Below are 15,085 nucleotides of genomic sequence, written 5' to 3'. Positions count from 1 at the left end.
CATAGTGGTTTGATTTCTTTTTAACAGCATTTAACTATATACAAGGGACATTGTCTTGGCTTAGAAAAGAAATTGAGAAACATAACATACTACTATGCAGCTGTAGAAACCAGACACAAAAAGTGTTACTAGAACGTGAGTTGGTCAGTTCTTGACTACAGGCAATAAAATCCACTCGAGGTAGTTTAAAACACAGGGTTTATTAAGATACATAGATAGCTCCCAGAAAACAGCCTGATCTTCCATAAATATACCCCAAAACCACATGACAGAACTGGGCCATCGAGTTGCTATTGGCTGTGGTGGGATCAGGAAGCTGCTCAGTGAGGCTGCCCGCTCCAGGCCTGCCTACCTCTGCCTCAGCCGCTGTGAGCGCATCTGCTCCCCTTGCCACAGAAGGCAGCACCCAAGCCCAGGCCCATCTTGTGCATCTTACCGCAGAGACCCTCAGTGACACTGAGACTCGGCTGCAAAGGAACCTCAGAAAGGTCGTTCATAGCTTCCCACCCTTTACAGTTCAGGACGATATGTTAAAACGTGTTGGACGAGCTGCAGCATTCTCCGTACCTGCCCATAATAAACCTCATGGCATCAAAAAAGAATTGCTCTGTGCTCAAAGCACCAAATGACAGCTACAGAAATTACGTAGAGTAGAATGGTCATCTCAAGAACTTAGGAGTAACAATTTTTAATATTTCCTGGAGGAAATACATTTGGTGGGTATTATTATTATTATTATTGTAGATAATTATTTTTTATTGAAGGGTAGTTGACACACAGTATTACATTAGTTTCAGGTGTACAACACAGTGATTCAACATTTATATACATGATAATTCTAGGTACCAGCTATCACCATACCAAGCTGTTACAATATTTTGACTATATTCCTTATGCTATACATTACATCCCGGTTACTTATTTATTTTACAATTGGAAGTGTGCACTTTTTTTTTTTTTTTTTTTTGTGAGGGCATCTCTCATATTTATTGATCAAATGGTTGTTAACAACAATAAAATTCTGTATAGGGGAGTCAATGCTCCATGCACAATCATTAATCCACCCCAAGCCTAATTTTCGTCAGTCTCCAATCTTCTGAAGCATAACGAACAAGTTCTTACATGGAGAACAAATTCTTACATAGTGAATAAGTTACATGGTGAACAGTACAAGGGCAGTCATCACAGAAACTTTCGGTTTTGCTCATGCATTATGAACTATAAACAGTTCAAATATGAATACTCATTTGATTTTTATACTTGATTTATATGTGGATACCATATTTCTCTATATTATTATTTTTAAAATGCTGAAGTGGTAGGTAGATACAAGATAAAGGTAGAAAACATAGTTTAGTGTTGTAAGAGAGCAAATGTAGATGATCAGGTGTGTGCCTGTAGACTATGTGTTAATCCAAGCTAGACAAGGGCAATAAAACATCCACGTATGCAGAAGATTTCTCTCAGAACAGGGGGGCTGAGGTTCTAAGCCTCACCTCTGTTGATCCCCAATTTCTCACCTGATGGCCCCCCTGCGACTGTGCCTGTCTTAGGTTGTTCCTCCCTTGAGGAATCTTACCCGTCTCTGGCTAACCAGTCATCTTCCGGGGCCATACAGGGAAATGTAAAGTTGGTAAGTCAGAGAGAGGCAATATTGTTTGAAAAGGTTAGCTTTTTACTTCTTTGCATATTTATGCCCTGTGGCTTCTATGCCCAGTATTTGTCTTGAGGTATTTTTACCACTTGGAAGAATTATGATACTCGGTAAATTTGATATGAGGCACGAATTCTATTTAAGGGTTGTAATTAGGAAGGAAGAAGAAAAGCTATAGAAGTAGCAGGTGGAAGAAAATATGGGAAGATTGATTATTTCTTTGACAAATCTTCTTGTAGAGTAACTTCAGCATGTATAGGTTTTAAACTACTAATTAAATTGCACACACACATTAACATAGTAGGAGTATAGTTACATAACCAAAGCATACCTGTAATTACCAGCCATCTCCAGTGAAACCAAGAAAACCAGTTAGGCACCTTAGGCATTTGTGAAAACTTATCTATAATATGGTGGATATTGTCCAACTGAACTTGAACAGTCTGAGAGAAATCAGACAAATTAAAACAACCCATTCCTGGGGACCGTTCACATCCCATATGTTCTTTTAACAGTAAATAGTCTGTAGTTGTAAGATTTTGGAGCACTACAATTTGCACTTTTACTAATTCTTGGTTGAGTTCCAACAGTATAGATCCAGTCAAATTTGTTGTTTTACTGTATGCACAGGCCAGCTCAGATATCTCCTTCCTCATTCCCATGGCAAGTCCAAGAACTGGTAGGATAAATGCATCTACACCTGTAGCAGTGTGTGGATCTTTGTTGGGGTTTTTTGATGATCATCTTCTTGCATGAGTCTTCCAGAGAGTGCTGATGTTGGAAGTTCTTTTTCATATCGTATCTTAGTTCATTTTCAGGATAGCCCAATTAGGCTTTGATCCTCTGTATAAACACAAACAGACCCTTTGCCTACACTTTTATATGCCCTTTATACCCTTGTGTAGAACTCATTGGAGGTCACCACACAGGAACTGCCTTTTTTTTTTTTTTTGGTATTATTAATCTACTTACATGATGAATATTATGTTTTCTAGGCTCTCCCCTATACCAGGTCCCCCCTATAAACCCCTTTACAGTCACTGTCCATCAGCATAGCAAAATGTTGTAGAATCACTACTTGCCTTTTCTGTGTTATATAGCCCTCCCCTTTCTCCTACCCCATCATGCATGCTAATCTTAATATCCCCCTTCTTCTTCCCCCCCCTTATCCCTCCCTACCCACCCGTCCTCCCCAGTCGCTTTCTCTTTGGTACCTGTTAGTCCATTCTTGAGTTCTGTGATTCTGCTGCTGTTTTGTTCCTTCAGTTTTTCCTTTGTTCTTATATTCCACAGATGAGTGAAATCATTTGGTATTTCTCTTTCTCCGCTTGGCTTGTTTCACGGAGCATAATACTCTCCAGCTCCATCCATGTTGCTGCAAATGGTAGGATTTGCCCTTTTCTTATGGCTGAGTAGTATTCCATTGTGTATATGTACCACATCTTCTTTATCCATTCATCTATTGATGGACATTTAGGTTGCTTCCAATTCTTGGCTATTGTAAATAGTGCTGCGATAAACATAGGGGTGCATTGGTCTTTCTCAAACTTGATTGCTGCATTCTTAGGGTAAATTCCTAGGAGTGCAATTTCTGGGTCAAATGGTAAGTCTGTTTTGAGCGTTTTGATGTACCTCCATACTGCTTTCCACAATGGTTGAACTAATTTACATTCCCATCAGCAGTGTAGGAGGGTTCCCCTTTCTCCACAGCCTCGCCAACATTTGTTGTTGCTTGTCTTTTGGATGGCAGCCATCCTTACTGGTGTGAGGTGATACCTCATTGTAGTTTTAATTTGCATTTCTCTGATGGCAAATGATGTGGAGCATCTTTTCATGTGTCTGTTGGCCATCTGTATTTCTTTTTTGGAGAACTGTCTGTTTAGTTCCTCTGCCCATTTTTTAATTGGATTATTTGTTTTTTTCTTTGTTCAGGCGTGTGAGCTCTTTATATATTCTGGACGTCAAGCCTTTATCGGATGTGTCATTTTCAAATATATTCTCCCATACTGTAGGGATCCTTCTTGTTCTATTGATGGTGCCTTTTGCTGTACAGAAGCTTTTCGGCTTAATATACTCCCACTTGTTGATTTTTGCTGTTGTTTTCCTTGCCCAGGGAGATATGTTCAAGAAGAGGTCACTCATGTATATGTCTAAGAGGTTTTTGCCTATGTTTTCTTCCAAGAGTTTAATGGTTTCATGACTTACATTCAGGTCTTTGATCCATTTTGAGTTTACTTTTGTATATGGGGTTAGACAATGGTCCAGTTTCATTCTCCTACATGTAGCTGTCCAGTTTTGCCAGCACCATCTGTTGAAGAGACTGTCATTTCGCCATTGTATGTCCATGGCTCCTTTATCAAATATTAATTGACCATATATTTCTGGGTTAATGTCTGGATTCTCTAGTCTGTTCCATTGGTCTGTGGCTCTGTTCTTGTGCCAGTACCAAATTGTCTTGATTACTATGGCTTTATAGTAGAGCTTGAAGTTGGGGAGTGAGATCCCCCCCTACTTTATTCTTTTTTCTCAGGATTGCTTTGGCTATTCGGGGTCTTTGGTGTTTCCATATGAATTTTTGAATTATTTGTTCCAGTTCATTGAAGAATGTTGCTGGTAGTTTCATAGGGATTGCATCAAATCTGTATATTGCTTTGGGCAGGATGGCCATTTTGACGATATTAATTCTTCCTAGCCAGGAGCATGGGATGAGTTTCCATCTGTTAGTGTCCCCTTTAATTTCTCTTAAGAGTGACTTGTAGTTTTCCGAGTATAAGTCTTTCACTTCTTTGGTTAGGTTTATTCCTAGGTATTTTATTTTTTTTGATGCAATTGTGAATGGAGTTGTTTTCCTGATTTCTCTTTCTGTTGGTTCATTGTTAGCGTATAGGAAAGCCACAGATTTCTGTGTGTTGATTTTGTATCCTGCAACTTTGCTGTATTCCGATATCAGTTCTAGTAGTTTTGGGGTGGAGTCTTTATGGTTTTTTATGTACAGTATCATGTCATCTGCAAATAGTGACAGTTTAACTTCTTCTTTACCAATCTGGATTCCTTGTATTTCTTTCTTTTGTCTGATTGCCGTGGCTAGGACCTCCAGTACTATGTTAAATAACAGTGGAGAGAGTGGGCATCCCTGTCTAGTTCCCGATCTCAGAGGAAATGCTTTCAGCTTCTCGCTGTTCAATATAATGTGGGCTGTGGGTTTATCATAGATGACCTTTATTTTGTTGAGGTACTTGCCCTCTATTCCCATTTTGCTGAGAGTTTTTATCATGAATGGATGTTGAACTTTGTCAAATGCTTATTCAGTATCTATGGAGATGATCATGTGGTTTTTGTCTTTCTTTTTGTTGATATGGTGGATGATGTTGATGGACTTTCGAATGTTGTACCATCCTTGCATCCCTGGGAAGAATCCCACTTGGTCATGGTGTACGATCCTTTTGATGTATTTTTGAATTCGGTTTGCTAATATTTTTTTGAGTATTTTTGCATCTAGGTTCATCAGGGATATTGGTGTGTAGTTTTCTTGTTTGGTGGGGTCTTTGCCTGGTTTTGGTATTAGGGTGATGTTAGCTTCATAGAATGAGTTTGGGAGTATCCCCTCCTCCTCTATTTTTTGGAAAAGTCTAAGGAGAATGGGTATTATGTCTTCCCTGTATGTCTGATAAAATTCCGAGGTAAATCCATCTGGCCGCGGGTTTTGTTCTTGGGTAGTTTTTTGATTACCGCTTCAATTTCATTGCTGGTAATTGGTCTGTTTAGATTTTCTGTTTCTTTCTGGGTCAGTCTTGGAAGGTGTATTTTTCTAGGAAGTTGTCCATTTCTCCTAGGTTTCCCAGCTTGTTAGCATATAGGTTTTCATAGTATTCTCTAATAATTCTTTGTATTTCTGCGGGGTCCGTCGTGATTTTTCCTTTCTCGTTTCTGATACTGTTGATTTGTGTTGACTCTCTTTTCCTCTTAATAAGTCTGGCTAGAGGCTTATCTATTTTGTTTATTTTCTCAAAAAACCAGCTCTTGGTTTCATTGATTTTTGCTATTGTTTTATTCTTCTCAATTTTATTTATTTCTTCTCTGATCTTTATTATGTCCCTCCTTCTGCTGACCTTAGGCCTCATCTGTTCTTCTTTTTCCAATTTCGATAATTGGGACATTAGACCATTCATTTGGGATTGTTCTTCCTTTTTTAAATATACTTGGATTGCTATATACTTTCCTCTTAAGACTGCTTTTGCTGTGTCCTACAGAAGTTGGGGCTTAGTGTTGTTGTTGTCATTTGTTTCCATATATTGCTGTATCTCCATTTTGATTTGGTCATTGATCCATTGATTATTTAGAAGCATGTTGTTAAGCCTCCATGTGTTTGTGAGCCTTTTTGCTTTCTTTGTAGAGTTTATTTCTAGTTTTATGCCTTTGTGGTCTGAAAAGTTGGTTGGTAGGATTTCAATCTTTTGGAATTTACTAAGGCTCTTTTTGTGGCCTAGTATGTGGTCTATTCTGGAGAATGTTCCATGTGCACTTGAGAAGAATGTATATCCCGCTGCTTTTGGATGTAGAGTTCTATAGATGTCTATTAGGTCCATCTGCTCTACTGTGTTGTTCAGTGCTTCCGTGTCCTTACTTATTTTCTGCCCGGTGGATCTATCCTTTGGGGTGAGTGGTGTGTTGAAGTCTCCTAGAATGAATGCGTTGCAGTCTATTTCCCCCTTTGGTTCTGTTAGTATTTGTTTCACATATGCTGGTGCTCCTGTGTTGGGTGCATATATATTTAGAATGGTTATATCCTCTTGTTGGACTGAGCCCTTTATCATTATGTAGTGTCCTTCTTTATCTCTTGTTACTTTCTTTGTTTTGAAGTCTATTTTGTCTGATATTAGTACTGCAACCCCTGCTTTCTTCTCGCTGTTGTTTGCCTGAAATACGTTTTTCCATCCCTTGACTCTTAGTCTGTACATGTCTTTGGATTTGTGGTGAGTTTCTTGTCAGCAGCATATGGATGGGTCTTGCTTTTTTATCCATTCTATTACTCTGTGTCTTTTGATTGGTGCATTCAGTCCATTAACATTTAGGGTGACTATTGAAAGATATGTACTTATTGCCATTGCAGGCTTTAAATTCGTGGTTACCAAAGGTTCAAGGTTAGTCTCTTTAGTATCTTACTGCCTAACTTAGGTCGCTTATTGAGCTGTTATATACACTGTCTGGAGATTCTTTTCTTCTCTCCCTTCTTATTCCTCCTCCTCCATTCTTCATATGTTAGGTATTTTGTTCTGTGCTCTTTCTAGGAGTGCTCCCATCTAGAGCAGTCCCTGTAAGATGTTCTGTAGAGGTGGTTTGTGGGAAGCAAATTCCCTCAGTTTTTGTTTGTCTGGGAATTGTTTAATCCCACCATCATGTTTGAATGATAGTCATGCTGGATACAGTATCCTTGTTTCAAGGCTCTTCTGTTTCATTGTATTAAATATATCATGCCATTCTCTTCTGGCCTGTAGGGTTTCTGTTGAGAAGTCTGATGTTAGCCTGATGAGTTTTCCTTTATAGGTGACCTTTTTCTCTCTAGCTGCCTTTAAAACTCTTTCCTTGTCCTTGATCTTTGCCATTTTAATTATTATGTGTCTTGGTGTTGTCCTCCTTGGATCCTTTCTGTTGGGGGTTCTGTGTATTTCACTGGTCTGTTCGATTATTTCCTCCCCCAGTTTGGGGACGTTTTCAGCAATTATTTCTTCCAAGATACTTTCCATCCCATTTTCTCTCTCTTCTTCTTCTGGTACCCCTATCATACGGATATTGTTTCTTTTGGATTGGTCACACAGTTCTCTTAATATTGTTTCATTCCTGGAGATCCTTTTATCTCTCTCTATGTCAGCTTCTATGCGTTCCTGTTCTCTGGTTTCAATTCCATCAATGGCCTCTTGCATTCTATCCATTCTGCTTATAAACCCTTCCAGAGTTTGTTTCATTTCTGTAATCTCCTGTCTGGCATCTGTGATCTCCCTCCGGACTTCATCCCATTTCTCTTGCGTATTTCTCTGCATCTCTGTCAGCATGTTTATGATTTTTATTTTGAATTCTTTGTCAGGAAAACTGGTTAGGTCTGTCTCCTTCTCTGGTGTTGTCTCTGTGATCTTCGTCTGCCTATAGTTTTGCCTTTTCATGGTGATAGGAATAGTCTGCAGAACTGGGACGAGTGACGGCTGGAAGAACTTCCCTTCTTGTTGGTTTGTGGCCCTCCTCTCCTGGGAGAACAGCGACCTCTAGTGGCTTGTGCTGGGCAGCTGCGCACAGACAGGGCTTCTGCTTCCTGCCCGGCTGCTATGGAGTTTATCTCTGCTTTTTGCTGCTCCAAAGTGGTGGAGTCCCATTGGAGGGGGAGCGGCTGGGAGGCTGTTTATCTCCATAAGAGGCCTCGGAGCTCCTTGCAGCCCAGGGGATTAGGGTGCCCAGATATCCCCAGATTCCCTACCTCTGGATTAAGTGTCCTGCCCTGCCCCTTTAAGACTTCCAAAAAGCACCCGCCAAAAGAAAACAATGACCACACACAAAAAAATTTAAAAATTAAAAAAATAAAAATAAAAAATGGCAGCTCGTTTTTCTTTATTCTCGAGCGCCAGCCTCAGGCATCTGCTCACTGGTCTTGCTGCCGTGTTTCCCTAGTATTGGGGTCCCTATCCCTTTAAGCCTTCCAAAAAGCACTCGCCAAAACAAAACAGAAAAAAAAAAAAAAAGAAAGAAATTGGCCGCTCAATTTTCTTTTGTTTTGTGGCACCTGCCTCCGATACTTGCTCGCCGGTCTTGCTGCCCTGTTTCCCTGGTATTGGGTTCCCTGTCCCTTTAAGACTTCCAAAAAGCGCTCACCAAAACAAAACAGCAAAAAATAAAATTAAATAAAAAAAAATGGCTGCTCGCTTTTCTTATATCCTCCGGCGCCAGGCCTCCGGTGCCCTCTCACCGTTCTTGCTGCCCTGTTTCCCTAGTATCCAGGGCCCCGCGCACGCACTGTGTCTGCGCTTTGGTGCAGATGGCTGGGGCTGGGTGCTCGGCAGCCCTGGGCTCCGTCTCCCTCCCGCTCTGCCTGCTCTTCTCCCGCCGGGAGCTGGGGGGAGGGGCGCTCGGGTCCCGCTGCGCCAGGGCTTGTATCTTACCCCCTTTACGAGGCACTGGGTTCTCGCAGGTGTGGATGTGATCTGGATGTTGTCCTGTGTCCTCTGGTCTTTATTCTAGGAAGAGTTGTCTTTGTTATATTTTCATAGATACATGTGGTTTTGGGAGTGGATTTCCGCTGCTCTACTCACGCCGCCATCTTGGCTCCACCCCAGTGGGTATTATTTTTAACATTTTATGTGTTTTTATTGTAGACTCCAATATATTTGGAATTGTCAAAGTGTCATCCCTACGTAGGCAACTTCAGAGGTGTCTAAAGGAACAAAAACTGCATAGAGAAGTTATAAAATAGCATTTACTCAAGGAAACTGTCCCACCAGGGGCCCAAATTTGATTGGATTACAGGCTACTGACTCAACAAAGCTCATCAAGACTTTAATAACAAGCACAACAGTCACTTACTAACTTGCAGTGAGAGAAGGAGCTGAGCAGACCAAACTGCCACGAGCCTAGCCACTGGCATTTGCCTGAAGTTTGGGTGGCAATTCAGTTATTCAGTGCTCAACGTGCATTCATCAGGCGCGGAGGCACTAAGATTTAAGTGCGTAATGACTTGAGGCTCTGATAATCCTCACAAGGGCCATCTCCCTAGGCGGCTGGGTATGCAGAGCTTCAGTGTCCTTCTTTCACTGGGCGGGCAGCAACTGTGGCCGTGGCAGGGCCTGCCTGTTCAAAACCACATGCCTGTGAGCACTACCATTGTGCTGTTTGTACTGCTGGTGGCAGAAATCATGATGGGTAAGCAGGTCCCTTAGCACAAGTTGAGGCAGTGGTACTTAGCAGTCATTGTGTTCTTCCACACAGCCACTAAAGAATGTCTTGATGAGTCAGTAATTACAAATTTTATTCACAATACTCGATTTGTCTTCAGTATTTTGTGAGACCGAGTGGGAGAGTGCATAAAGCATGTCTTTTTGGTTATTTGAAGAGAAGTATTTGTGCAGTTGGTAAGTCATGGGCTAAACAAGCTGCTTTTCATGGAACACCACTCAAACAAACTGATACACTGTGGTTATGCATCCTTGGATGGGTGGTGTACATTTTTCAAAAATGAATGGAGTTTGTCATTTCAAGGAAAACAAGTGAGTGTTTGTTGTCAATGATAAAATTGGAGCTTTCAAGTGAAAATCCTCATCTATCACAGTAAGCTTGACAGCTTCCCAGTATCTACAGACCTTTCTAATGAAATCAAAGTACTGATATTAGTGAATGACATTTTTTATATTGTTTAATTAACATGTCAAAAATTGGGAGATACCGAACCAATATTTTCCGAATGACCAATTTGTGATATAATACACAATCCATTCAAATTATAAGATGTAACATGATACAAAAAGTGCCTTGATAAGTTGAATATTCCACATTGTAACAAACCTTTGAGAAACTACCACTTGTCAAATTTTGGTGTAGCATTAGAAGAGAATATCCACAACTCCTGAAAAGGCTATTAAAATACTCCCTTTCCAACTTTATATCTCTGTGTGAATCTACATTTTCTAAGTATGCTTCAACTAAAACACCATATTGCAACTGATGGAATGAAGAAATAGATAAGAGAATTAGGTATATTCTATTAAGACTAAAGAGATAAAATGTTAAAATGTAAAATGCCCTTTTTCTGTTTTTAATTTGGAAAATGTCACAAAATGTTTTTGTTAACATGTAATGGGTGTATTGTTTTACTAATGAATTTATAAAATTTTAAAATTTCCAGAATGGTAAATATCAATAGTTAGTACCCACATAAAGAAAAGCTGGATTTAGGAAAGAGAGTAAGACAACACCATCTCAGCCTCAGGGACCTCAGTGTTGAGAAGCACCAACATTCTGCTACTTACCTCAGTACCTTGAAAGTGTTTATTGGCTATTTGAAGGAACACTATTAGGGATCACAGGAGGAGGAGGGATTAGCTGCCTGGTGGACCCAAGAAGGGTTCACAAAGGAGGAGAAATTTGACTAGTTAGAACCTTTAATGAGGCCTTAAAAACAATTTTATAATTGGTCATACCCCAAATATTAACTCATACAAGAGAGTCCAGAACATTTCTTTCTGGAAGTTATGTTTTAAATGTTTACCAACTGGGTTATACCCCACTAATGGAAATTGTATCAAGTCGATGTGTCCTACCCAGCTTAAAAAAAAAAATGTTATATAACAGAAAATAATTCCATTGAATTCTTATTCCTTCCCTTCTATTTGAATTGGTTTACTCTGGTATTTTTTTCCATATGCGTGTGTGAGTGTGTGTATGCTGGGAACATTTAAGACCTAGTCTCAGCAAATTTTAAGTAGACAGTATATTCTCTAGTCTTTTAAAGTGGAAGGTTAAATGATTCAAGTCCCTTCTTTCCCAATACAAGCCTTTAATGCTATACATTTCCTTCATGTATATATCTCAGAAGTTTTGTTTTTTGCATTTGCATTTTCACTCAGCTCAAAATATTTTCTAAAATTTTCTTTCTTGAGTCATTTGACCCATGGATTATTTAGAAGTGGATTATTTAATTGCCAGGTGTTCAGAGGTTTTCCTGTTATCTTCTATTGATTGATTGGTTGATTTGTTTTCAGTGGTTACTCTGGTGGTTACAAAATAAGTATTCAACTTTCCAGTCTATTTAGAATCAATATTGTATCACTTTGACTGGCATGTAGAAACCCTACCATAATACTGGTCTCCTTACTTTCCTCCATTTATGCTATAGGTGTTATATTTTACACCTATTCACATTGAAAATTCCCATCAGACAATTTTATGCTCTTTGCATTCGGCCACCAAATGTATTTTAAAGAGTAATCTCTTATGTTTACCCAGGTATTAACCATTCCCATTATATTACTCTTTCACTCCTAATGTTCCAAGTTTCCTTCTGGTATCATTTTCCCTTTTATTTGAACACATTTCTTTCGGCAAATCTATTAGAGTAGGTCTGCTGGTTGCAAATTTTCTTACTTTTTCCAGGCTGGGACTTGGGCAGAAAGCTATCCATCAGCGCGGTTCTCAGACTTTAGTATGCCAATTAGAATCAGATCCATGATATGCAGGTTAGGGGTGAGCCCAGGAGTTCATAAGCAACTTTATAGGGTTCTTTTCTGGATCCCCTCCATTTCCGCTATCCTTCCCTTTGCAATTTCCTGGCGTTCCTGATTTCAGCCCTCTGGCCAGAAACCTCCCACTTCAGTGAGATGCTGCCCACTTCCACAATGGTGCCAGAGCAGCAGCAAACAGAAAACAGCCACAGAATGTCTGCCCTCTTGGAGTTGCAGCCTCACTGAATGGAAAGGAAGATTGAATCCTGCAGTTTTGCACTGTCGGCCACTTTCACTTCTGCCACTGCTCCTGGCCCAGGACTGAAGGCAAGCTGGGGTACAGAGAGTGAAGTAAGAGAAAGGGAGAATAGCCAGAATTTTCTGCTCTGTCTGAATTTTAGTTTTCTTTTCTGCTCTGAGCCAGAACCAGTCTCTGACTCCCAGCAGAGCTCACTTCCAGGTTTGGCGCTGTCTTGAGTTGGGCCAGAGGATTCTAGAGTTAAAAACCACAGTATATGGCCAGCCAGTGGCATGCTGAATTCTGGTGTTGTACACTGCAGAGACTGCAAATAGCTGTGCCATGAATTCTGTTCATGTTTTACAGTTGTGTTCAACTACAGTGGGAAAGAAAAGTTTGCATATGTTTACTCCATTTTACCAGGCATCAGCCCTTCCCTGTCATTCTTGAAACCTCTCCCTTATTGGCTTTCACAGCTTCTTTGCTCTTTGCAAACGGTCCCTCTAGTCCTGAAATGAAGGTTTCTATGCAGGCGCTCTTGGAGAAACCACCCGTTTTCAGAGCCTTGCAGGGTCCTCTGAGGCAGGGAATTCCTCTGGGGAATCGTTACTGCCCTCCCACCCGAGATGTAAGGTCCTGCTGGATATTAACTTGGACTTCCACTGCATTTCAGACTAAAAATGTCTTCTCTCTACTCTCTGCTCTGCTAACGGTGCTGTTCTCCCTGAAACTCACCTACCACCCTCATGCAGTCAGTTCTGCTGGAACGCGATGCATGTCATGTGTTCCTCTGCTGTGCAAAATTATGAATAAAATCCAAGGACTCATGGCAAAAATGGAGTTCAAGACACAACACTTGAAAACTTAAATCACTTAAAAAAATAAAAGAACCTAATAAAAACCGCAACAGTTTTACACATGATGGCATTTTACCTTGGAAAAGAACTGAGGCTTCCCCGTGTGTGTGGGCTCTGGAAGAGTCTGTGGGTTATCGTGAGGTCACAGAGGGGCAGTTCTTTCTGTAACCCCAGATGTGCACGGCCGTGGTTTGTAACCCCGATGAGCTGAAGACACTGGTGGTTGATGGGTGTGCCTGTGTGTGTGCTGCGCCTTCCTACACAATGTGGCTCAGCGGGATATAGTTTTCTGTGTTCACCTGGTGTTTCTGCAGGATGAAATCAACAACGGGACAATTGTGTTATGCTCAGATTATATCTTAATACATCAGTCATATTGAAAAAAATTCGCTTTTAAAAATGTATTAGAGCTGAACTGGCTGCACTTAACTTTATTCTTTTCTTTCCTCAATTTCCTCTATCAGTTTTCAATTCCTGATTATTTTCCCTCCAAAGTTCTTATGCTCAGATTTTTCATATCTCACTCATTTCTTCCCTTTTACAATCTTTCCCCAAATTATTATTCAATAGATTTGTTTCATGGTCTTCCTAAATGGTAAGTCCAAAGTTGCTTTGTTGGAGATTTTTTATATATATATATATATATATATATACTCTTTATAAACTATATTTTTATGTTTATAAACTATATAGTAGTGGGATATATATATATTTAAAAATTACTATATATGTATACACACACATATATGGCACTACTATATATTTCCAACATAAATTGAATTTTATGTACTTTATTATATATATGGTATGTTACATATGTTAAATGGTTTAACATTTGTATATAAGTTTATATATAGTGGTTATATTTTTAATGGGATTGCTTCCCCACCCTTATCCATAAGTTATGAATATCCTTTCATGTCAATATATAGATCTACATCTTTTTTTATTGTGATAAAATATACATAAAATTTACCATTTTAACTATTTTAAGTGGCATTATGTATATTCACATTGTTGTGCAACCATCACTACCACCTCCTGAATTTTTTCATCTTCTCAGACTGAAACTCTCTACCCATTATACAGTATCCTTTTTTTTAAAAATACACAATTACTTTAATGTGCCAGGTTGAACTAATGCAGGGTTAAAGAGACTGAATACATACAGCTAACTAGCCACAGTGTTACTTTTTACTTCCCTGATCCCATCATCATCAGTAGTGAGTTTAAACTTGTGGCTCTCAAACCTAGGGGAGGCCCAGGGGGACTGTATCTGAGAAGGGAGAAGTATGATAAACTTCGCTGTGACTGACAATACAAAGAGGTCTTTCATCTCTCCCGAGAACTGACCCTAAGTCAGAAAAACACCTACTCTTTTCAGGTTCAGAAAGAACATTTCTTGCAGAGTATCTACATAGTATTTATTAGACATCCATTCTTTTAATATAGGGACTATGTACAAAACCTGTTTATTACATATTAGTAAATAGTACAGCAATCCGAAAGTCCAAATGGCCAAGGCATGCAAAAGATAAAACAGCTAACAGTGGCTAATCAGAGACATGAACTGGTACAGAAAAGAATCAGGAATTGAAAACTGATAGAGGAAATTGAGGAAAGAAAAAAATAAAGTTAAGTGCAGCCAGTTCAGCTCTAACACATTTTTAAAAGCGAATTTGTTTCAACATGACTGATGTATTAAGATATAATTTGAGCATAACACAGTTGTCCTGTTGTTGATTTCATCCTGCAGAAACACCAGGTGAACACAGAAAACTATATCCCGCTGAGCCACACTGTGTAGGAAGGCACAGCACACACACAGGCGCACCCATCAACCACCAGTGTCTTCAGCTCATCGGGGTTACGAACCACGGCCGTGCACATCTGGGGTTACAGAAAGAACTGCCCCTCTGTCACCTCACAATAACCCAGACTTTCAGAGTCCACATCCACAGGGAAGCCTCAGTTCTTTTCCAAGGTAAAATGCCATCATGTGTAAAACTGTTGCGGTTTTTATTAGGTTCTTTTATTTTTTTAAGTGATTAAGTTTTCAAGTGTTGTGTCCTGAACTCCATTTTGCCATGAGTCCCTGGTTTTTATTCATAATTTTGCACAGCAGAGGAACACATGCATT

The sequence above is a fragment of the Manis pentadactyla genome, chromosome 7, assembly GCF_030020395.1.
Source record: "Manis pentadactyla isolate mManPen7 chromosome 7, mManPen7.hap1, whole genome shotgun sequence".
NCBI classification, from domain to species: Eukaryota; Metazoa; Chordata; class Mammalia; order Pholidota; family Manidae; genus Manis; species Manis pentadactyla.
Note: the sequence above shows the minus strand (reverse complement) of the source record.